We start from the raw sequence: 10380 nt of genomic DNA on the forward strand, positions 1-10380 counted from the left end.
ACATCCTTTCTATGGAATCATCACAAAAAATATGAAGACACCATTTCTATCATATCATAACACGTCCCGAGAGTAAGTTATAGTAAACATATGTTGTGATAATATATATGTCAATGACATAGTCCCATTGACTAATTCGACTGGAAATTGGGGTAAAATCCTATTAAGTCACACATTCTACCATAAAAGGCCCATAATTTGGCTGATGGTGGAAGAAGGGTAGGTGAATCACATATCTATCAAGAAGACAATAACACAACATATGAAAAGGATCCTTCATCGAATAAACATTGATAATCAATTATGTTATCGATGATGACCCTAATATAGAAATGGGTGGAAGAATCAAGTTGAATTAATAATAGAGTATCCTAACAAAAGGTAATGACCTTATAACCTAGACAGGGTAAACTTCCATTTTCCTTACTATGATTGGAAGGTGTATTCCTTAGCCTAGAAGTTTTCAAATTCATAGGTAGGTGGGTATATTAGAAGGAGAGGTCACCTAGGAGGTGAACAACTAAGGAAATGGAGGTAATTGAAATCCAAACATCTATAGTTGAAGCAGGTGGAGACTCAAACAAGGAAATGATATACTCATGTTAAGAGTGAGGAGTGGTAATTCAATAAAATAATATTATATATGTTTGTGTGTGTGTGTGTGTGTGAATTTCATTGCATGAAGCCATGTGACATTCAAATAATCATAACATACAATGACTAGTTACTTTATATATGATGCATGGGTGGTTGATCTTAACCCTATTTTCTTTATATACTTGGTTTTATTTGGACCCTAGGGGGGTTATCACTAACATTAGGTTTAATATTACTTCAACATTTATTACTATTACTATAATTGACTTTTGGCTTCTTACTCTTGTATGCTTCCCAGTTATTAATCTAGTTAGAGGGAACCAAACTTTGTTCAATTTCAAAAGAAAGAGATGAAACCATTTAGTGAATGTAAAGGGATCTCATGTAAATTCCTTGATGAGGAAGAAATCCAATCAAGAATACTTAAATTCATGCAAGTAAGAGTCAAGGTAACCATGATGGGATCACCAATATTTCTAAGAGAAGGAATAGTGAAGGGATTTATTTATTTATTTATTTATTTTTTATTATTATGTAGGATTCATTGGTTAGAATTCCATGAAATATTCACTATTCTAGACTCAAGATAAGGTGTCAAAAAATGTAGTTTATCAAGGAAAAAAGGGTAAATTTAACAAAATAAGTGGTATTTACCCATTAAGGATTATTATAACTTAAAAATTCACCCCCTTGGGTATACTAGAACGGAACATCATCTTGGAAAATGGGATGCAAAAATTGGTTTGTGGAAACCTCCAAAAACCCATAATTAGTGCCTCGAATGCTCCCTTGGCACTACAATCTAGCACTACTAGGCCCAACAATGTTATATGTGGTATGGTAGGGAGCAATAGAGAGTGAACATTGCACCGATTACACTGATATGGAGCACTAGAGTGAGAAATTGCAAGGATAAGCTCAAACTAGGTCAAATTTGATCCCTTTAAGTGGATAAGGATCCAAGGAGTAGACATGGTAAAAAAGATTTCAAGATTCAATGTGATCACTTCCTAGAGATATTTATAAAACCAATGTATCCATAGATCAAAAAAGGAGGAAAGTAACATGTGTTGAAGTGTTGACAGATTGAAAACCTAGAGGCTTCCTTTTGATAAGCCATCACCATTATCCAAGTGAATAGTGAGTTGTTGGTGAAAGGAGGACCACAAGGAGGGACTGTAGAGAGCATGATGATGCACCACATTTCGTTTGGTATAATGTAAATATCACATGCTTTTCCACCAGAATTTCACTTTCTCATGTTTATTTTATGCTAATATGTTGATTATGAATATGTACTAATGCCAACAGGATTTTTCACAACATGGGGTTTGACTACTTGTTTCCTATGTGAAAGTATTCAATATAAGAGTGAGGATAGAGAAAAGATCTCTAGTGATTTCCAAAGTTGGCTACTCCTACTAACATTCTTCTCTCAATAGAAGTTATGTTTCCTTCTCCTTCTTTGTGATTTTTGTATATGCATGCATATTTTGGGACTGGCTTGATTGAAAACTTGACTGCAACTCTTCCAATCCAGGAAAGTATTGGGCAGCGTTGCTGGGTTAACACAGCTCGCCACTACAGGTGAAATTTCACCTTAAACACAATTGGTGACTGCACAGGGGACGTCCCAGTAGGTGATTTTTGTAGTCTCTATATGAGTTTGTAACAACATTTCAATAATTTTTTCAACCTTATATAGTGGCTAAGAGTCATAGGATAAGTTTGGATATAAAGCCCTAGTGTTGGAAAACTCAAGATCTAGGTGTTACACTACCAATTCCCCTTTTTAGTTCAGACTAGATATTTTTTAGGCCTTTTGTTACTAATTTTACTCTACACAGAATGTTCTTAACTTTTTGTTTCTCAATTCACTCTGTGACAGAGCATTGAAGCCTTCAACTAGGGGTTTTTGTAGGGTTTCTCGTACAAATTCTTCAGTTTTCTTACACATATTTTTTCCCAATTTGAGTTTTTCTTTAGATTAATTTTCTTTTCTCTACTTTTCTTTGTAAAACACTCATATCTACTTCCATTAAGTGGATTTGTTTTATTTTTCCTTTTCTAGGGTTCTGAATCCTCTTGGGTTTGATTCCTAGTAAAGACATTGGTGGATATATACATCAATGTCTTCATTGTCCTACCAACCATTTTATTTTCAATTTTCTTGTGAGTGTGTCTAAATTATTGGATTTTCCTATTAGTGCATGCTTTCTTGTTGCTATGGTTTTGGTTTTGAGTAGGCTTCTTTGTGTTTCCTTTGGTTTCTTTTGTTTTTTTTGCATTTGCTATTCTGATCTACATTGTATGTCTGAGTGACCAATGAGAGGGTACAAGGATTGTATTCATATATACATTTAAAAATATCCTACCTTTCTTTAACTAGGGTTCATAAAAAATAAGAGCTTGCATGGGAATTTTATGAGCTATTTCTTCCTTGAAGACAAGTCATAAAAACCATACATGTTTCACTCCATACACCTTTCATTTAATAAACAACCCTTAAAATCAACACATAATGAAATTAATTCTATATTTTTATTTTCTCTGGTAGTACACTAAAAGTAGCTCAATTTAGGGCCTTGGAATAGTTTGGTGAGGTAAACTTTTCAGGGCCATGAAAGAAAACATCATAACTTAATCTAGGGAGGGAAAATTCATTTGTAATTTCACATTTCATGTGAATCCCTTCTAATAGAAGGGATAATCATGAGGTCACATTGGGGTTGGTGGAGTGATCTACCCTGCTTCACTCAGTCTTGTTGGAATTGGTTTGAATGTGCTTGGAGGGTATCCCTAGGGAGGGTTTGGGATTGATACCTTGCCTTTGTATGTAGACAAAATTGATCATTATTCCCCCGGGTCAGTTAGTTGTATGTGGTAACCTTAGTGGTCATAATATTGGGGACCTTACACAAGTGACGAGGATGAGGACATCCTTACTATATATGGGTAGAAATTAATCAGTGCTCTCTCAACTATCCTGGAGGGTGCTCACACATAATTAAGGGTACTTGCACTAGGCCTAAGAGATATTGAGAAGGAGGCTAATGTAACTGTCCCAACCACATCTTCATAGTCAATCTGGGAATTGATTAACTAAGATGTGGCTATAGGAACATTGCTTTGATCACTGGTTTGCTTGCTTGATTCTTAGATTGGATAGTTATGTGTTATTTTATTGTGTATAGTGACCTTAGGATTTTTGTTTCATGCTTTTGTATACATCTTTTTCCATAACCATGGTGGAGTTTCTCATTGCCTTGAAGGCATTTCTCCCTATGAAGGTCCACTTAATCATAGCCATAGATTTAAACCTTCCACTACCATAGGAACACCTATTTCAGGGGTCAATTTGGGTGAGACTTAAGGGACCAAAACTTTCATTCATTGAGTGGTTGACCATAGTCTTCCTCATCTTCATGGCTCATCACCCATCTCTCAAGGTGGGGGTGTAGGCTTGCCTGGATATTTTCACATTCCTTTACCAATTTTATTTGTGACTAGTACCACATCCATGGAAAAACCTAGCATTTACACCTCTATTGTTGCTAATGGTATCTTAGAGACTCCTTCCATACCTCTCTTTATGACCACATGTCCTATCTACACTACGTCCATATAAAACCCCTTCTCTTTTTGGTAGAATATTTCAAGACTCTTTCTCCCTCCATTTAGCAAATCCACTATGGATACCTCCACATCATTGACCATGTCTCCTCCATTCATATTTGGTGGAGGATCTATCAACTACGAGTAGCATACCTATGTCACAATTCAAAGGTTCAAAATCGACATTCACATCTAGATCCTCTAGACCCACAATGGGTTTCCTATATTAGTATGGAATATGTTCAAACCCAATAGTGGGTTTCCATGTGTTTGGAATCATTTTACCCAGTTCATGTCATTCCCTATCTCAGCTAGGGGCACTTTCATTTCTAGTGGGTTCACATATCCTTATGGGAGTCAATCGTCAAGGGAATTTATGTTCTAGGGAACCATGCCTTTCCCTTGGAATCTTTAAGGGGTGGGGAACACATTCCCTAATAACATGTTTAGTCCTTGGCGTACCAAAATTTTTTGTTAACCTTTTGGCACACCCTTTATCCCAGAAGGCCAACAACCTTTTGAGAATCCTTTTACCATTAGGGGAATCCTCCCTATGGGCACTAACCTTCATGATGTTTACATGGGTTCTAGTTTCAATACCTCTAGTCAAATCACTTTCTCAAGTACAACCACCACTGGAACCAAAGTTGCGAGTAAAGCACATCCTCGACTTGGGTCGAATGAGTCACCTACCCCACCACTCACATCATTCAAATCACCATTTTTGGTCGCCCTTGCATATCCAAATTTCTCAATGTTGATGAATGATCCTAAAAGGAACAATCCTATATGGCCCTCAATCCCACATAAACTACCAATAGACATACATAAGTTCAATTGTAAACCTAGAGAAGACCCTATGACCTACATTACCCCTTACCACTTATGGTGCTCATCCAACACTTTGATGGATGATAGTGTTAGGTTGCATATTTTCCAATGGAATCTTACCAATGATACTACCAAATGGTACATTGATGTAGAGAGAATCTCTATAGAAATTTGATAGAGTTGCAAATGCTTAAGAAATTTAATATAAAATCAAGAGGCACAATTCTACTCTATTAATCCGTAGAATGGAATTCACAATTTAGAACAACATGCATAGACATGAAATAATAAAAACCATAAATACCCAATGATTTTTAGGTTAACCCAACTAGGAAAAAAACCCCTCAAACCTCTTTGCATTAATCAAATGAATAGAGAATCTATTACGATTTATAGCTCTAGCTCTAAGATCAACTTGTAAAAGAATAATTGTTCTGTCTGGTCAGTGAAAAAATCTAGCCAACACTTAGCCAATTATTTTCTCACCAAGGACATTTTTTCCTTATGTAATTCATGAGGAAATTAGCCCCTATTATTTGGGAATAACCTCCAAATTGATTTCACAATTCCCAAGGATTTATTGATGGCTGCATGCAACAATTTTACACCCAAGACTAGCCTACAACTGATGTTACACTCCCTTGTCATCTCCACTTTAGCTAAGGAATTTGAATTCCTTGCATGCACTAAATATTTTAGGCTGATTGATCAGTTAAATAACAGATCTATGAGTTAGACTATTGTCCCACTACACAATTGACCTTCAACTGACTCCAACAATAGTTAGAGGTCAGTTAACTAAATACAACTAAAAATAATTGAACTGGATTACTAAAATTTAGCAATCACACATGCATAACTGAACTCCAAGCCCTCTAACTAAAATTTACTGAGCTAAATGAATGACAAGATCCATGTAACACTACTTAACTGCCTCCAAGTTGCCCTGCTGATGTGGAAATTAGATTTACTCAATTTAACTAAGGCGAAAGTCAAATTGAGCATTTCTTGCTACATTTTTTCAACACTCCCTCTTAGCAAGAAAGGGATTTTCCACCATCCCTATCCTGCACCTGTGGAATTTGAATTTACCTCTTGACAATGTCTTTTTCAGGATGTCATAATCTTGCTCCTCGGTTGGAATGCACTGTAGCAACATAATTCTCCCCCGCACATAGTATCCCAAATGATTATACCAGATATCAATGTGCTTGGACCTGTCATGAAATACTAGATTCTTATAGAGCTTAATGCAACTATGATTATCATAATATATCACTGTCAGATCCATCTCTTAACTGAATAGTCCCACAATTATTTTCCTCATCTAGATCACTTCACATGCTGCTTGGCTTGCAACCATGTATTTAGCCTCTGTTTAGATGAGTGATAGAGACCTCTGCTTCTTGATGTACCAGGAAATAGATGCAAACCCAACATTGAAGATAACACTTGATGTACTTTTCCTATCTGATGGACTCCCTGCCCAGTTTGCATCAGTGAAGCCTTGTAACTTCCCTCCCTTTTTCCTTCTGTACCATAATCCATATTGTGTAGTGCCTTTGAGGTACCATAACACATGCTTTTCCATCTTCCAATATAATTTGGTAGGCCTGACCATAGCTTGGCTAAGTTGGTTGACTGAATAGGACATGTTAGGTCATGTGTTCACAAGGTACATTAGTGAACCCACAAGATGCCTATAAATGGTAGCATCAAATTCCTCACCTGAAGAAGCATACTCCTTCCTCTAGTTTGTAGCTAGTGGTGTGTCCGTGAGCTTACAATTCTCCATGTGAAATCTTTGAGATATATCGATAGCATAATTTCCTTGATACACTAAAAATTCACCATCACCTTTCCATACTTACAGCTCAAGGAAGTAATGCATGAGGCCAATCTATTTCACCTCAAATTTACTTCCAAGTTCTTCATTTCAAAATCATATCAGTTTCTCATCATCCATCAATATTAAATCACCAACACACAAAACAAGAATAAGCAACCTACCATCTACAACAATGTGATAGAGGTTACATTTGCTTCACTTTTTGTGAAGCCCAATCAATGAGATAATTGTCGATCCAAGAGTACCACTCTCAAGGTGCCTATTTGAGAACATACAATGTTCTTTTAAGTATACACACATGAAACTCTCGATCACATGTCTCAGATCCTTTCATCTGATCTATGTAAATTTCCTCCTCAACAACAATATTGAGAAAGGTGGTCTTCACATCCATCTGATGGATTTTCCAACACATTTACACAACCAATTCTAGAATGGATCTAATTGAGGAATATCTTGCAACTGGTGCAAAATTTTCCTCATATTCCAGTTCATCTATCTAAGAAAATCATTTGCCCATAAATATGGCCCTGTACTTCTTAAGTCTCCCATCCACTGCATGCTTCAGTTTGTAGATCCATCTTGAACCAACCACTGATTTCCCTTATGGTCTTAGCACCATCTCCCATATGTTGTTCTTCATGATGGATTCATATTCTTCCCCATGTAACTAGTGTACCTATCAGGTGACCTCCTCCACCTGTGTTGTGATGCGGGGGCTCCCATATTCTGCCTATCATATTGTAACATGATATCATCTTCTCTGGTTCTCTTTCTCACTTCTCTGAAAGATTCTGCTTGGGTGGGTGCCTCCACTTTTCTCCTATCTACTCCTCTGCATGTAGTTGCTCCCACAACTTCTTGAATGTCATCCTCAGACTCCAACTTTGAAGCTAGAAGCTCCTAATCCAATGGGATACTCAACCCTCATTCCAGAGAGCATCTCATAGCCTTGTCCTCATCAAACTTGACATCTCTCCTTACAACTGTCATCATCAGTGAAGGAAAAAATACACCCAGTAATTTTGTGGGCTTTTGGTGTATCCTACAAAAATCCCAACTATATTGTAGGCTCAAGTTTATTTTTCGAATCCTTGGAGATGTGGCAATAAACTAATGCTCCAAAATTTTTGAAATGAGACAAACTAGGCTTTTTCCTAGATAAAGCATCCTCTGGTGTGAACATACCAAGCATTCTATGAGGACTCTAGTTCTGCAAGTAGAATGCAATGTTTCATGCTTCTTCCCATAGATGTAATGGAAACCAATGATGATGTAACATGGCCCTTGTTTCTCCCACTATGCTTCTATTCTTCCTCTCATCTACCCCATTCTGCTATGGGTTATGGGGCGTTGTCAGTTCTCTTCAAGTACCTTCTTTCGCACATAAATATTTGAAGGCATTGGATACAAATTCACCTATGTTGTCACTCCTGAGATCCTTCAGCTTCTTCCCAGTATCCTTCTCAACTAATGCCTCGAACTCAACAAATTTGGAGAAAATTTCATCCTTCTTCCACCTAAAGAAGATTCAATATTTCCTAGAGAAATCATCAATAAAAATAACATAGTACTTTTTGAAACATTCTTCGGCGAAAATCACATGGAAAATTTTTTGTCGATGCGTTTCTAACCAACCAGTGTGGTTCATCGTCAAGACAAGTTGAATGAGCAGATCTGGTTATGCACTTTAAATAGATAGGGCAGAATATCCACTGACTCAGATTACTCGATAAGACAACAGCTAGATTTGACCTCATAACGGCTAGTTTGACCATGATAAGGGCTATTTAATTTAATATTACCACACTGGTTGGTTCGAAACGCGTCGACAAAAATTTTTCCATGTGATTTTCGCCGAAGAATTTTTCAAAAATTTGATATGGATCACAAAAGTCTCAATTCAATAACATAGTACTTATGTTTTTTTATGGAGGATATATAAAATGGTCCACAAACATCAGAGTGTCCTCACTCCAAGATTGCATCTTCTCTACTGTCTCGGCCATTGAATATGGATTTGACATGTTTCCCCAATATGAAACCCTTGCAAACATCCTGCTGGTCAAGGGAGCCTTTAGGGAGGCTAGTGGTAATTTGTTGCATGATTTTTAACGAACCATGTTGTAGATGACCAAATCCGATATGCATAAGTTCTCCAACATCCTCACTCTACACTTTTTCTACCTTGTTGGTTAATGTAGCACAATCTCCAACCTCAATTTTATATAGGTTCTTGATTTGAACTCCAATCTTCTTCACTTTCCCTAGAGCTATGTGTCTCAGGAAGGATTTTCCTTTATTGAAAATAACATCATAGCCATGATCCTACAAAATTTCTATAGAGATAAGGTTCTTCTTCATCTCATGTACACAAATAACATCTTTGAGGCAAAGAGGAGAGGATTTCTCCCTCTAAAGGTGATAGTTCCAATTCCTGTAGAATTGTACCTCCCATCATCCTCCAATTTTATATGCATTTGGATATCCTTCTTCTCCAAGCTACTAAAAAACTACTTGCACCTTGTCATATAGAACGAGGCACCAGAATCAAGGTACCAAACACTCCCCATAATAGTGTTGGCCATGCATGCTATTAGGGTGAAGTATAATTCGAATTGGGAAGCCAATGCTTCACTTGCTTCTCCTCCTGAAGGCTTCTTGTTAGAATTTTTGTGTGGAAATTTTGCTGCATAGTGCCCATATTCATGGCATTGGAAGAATTTTATCTTGCTCAAGTCATTCTTCTTGCCATTATTTTGGCTGGATTTAGGGCTTCTCTGGGTTTACTTCCCTTTTCCTTTATTCCCCTTTCCAACCAATGCAAATCATCATCATCCTTATCTTTGGAAAATGTTCCATCTCTATTATTTCTCCTGAACTCTTCTTGAACTAAATCGAATGACAACCTTTCGCAATTCTGTAATTTTTCCCTTCCATTCGTAGAGTCCTAGTAGCTATGCTAGTATTTAGGAAGGCCTAGAAGAGCTAGGCTCACTAGGTCATCTTCTGCTACATTCACCTTGACCTTTCCATACTCATATCGAATTTGTGTAAACTTGGAGATATACTGTGGAAAAGTGTCATTTTTCTGCATCTTGATGTTTCGAAGTTTGTCATCCATGGCCAACTTTCTATGGTCACTGTTATTTTTGAATATCTTAGTCAATGTATTCCACATAGAAAATGGTGGCTCTTTTCCATGGATATTTGAGACCACATGGTCCCTCACAGCTTCCAGAATAATTCTTCTTGCCTTTGGAAAATCCTTCTTCCATTAGGCAAACTGTTGTGCATCTGAATGTGGAGGTTTTTCAATATTAGTGTTCACATATTTGTTACAGGTCTATTTGGGCACATCACTCCCAACATTTAGATCAATACTTTTAGGGCTCATCAAACCCTAATTCAGTTGTTACATGCCCTGGAGAAGTCAACTCATTGAATGTCTCCTTCTATGTAAGTTTCATGGCTTGAAGCCTTCCTGA

Source organism: Pinus tabuliformis, chromosome 4_1, assembly GCF_031772625.1.
Source record: "Pinus tabuliformis cultivar Carrire ecotype Pingquan chromosome 4_1, CPIR1, whole genome shotgun sequence".
Lineage (NCBI taxonomy): Eukaryota > Viridiplantae > Streptophyta > Pinopsida > Pinales > Pinaceae > Pinus > Pinus tabuliformis.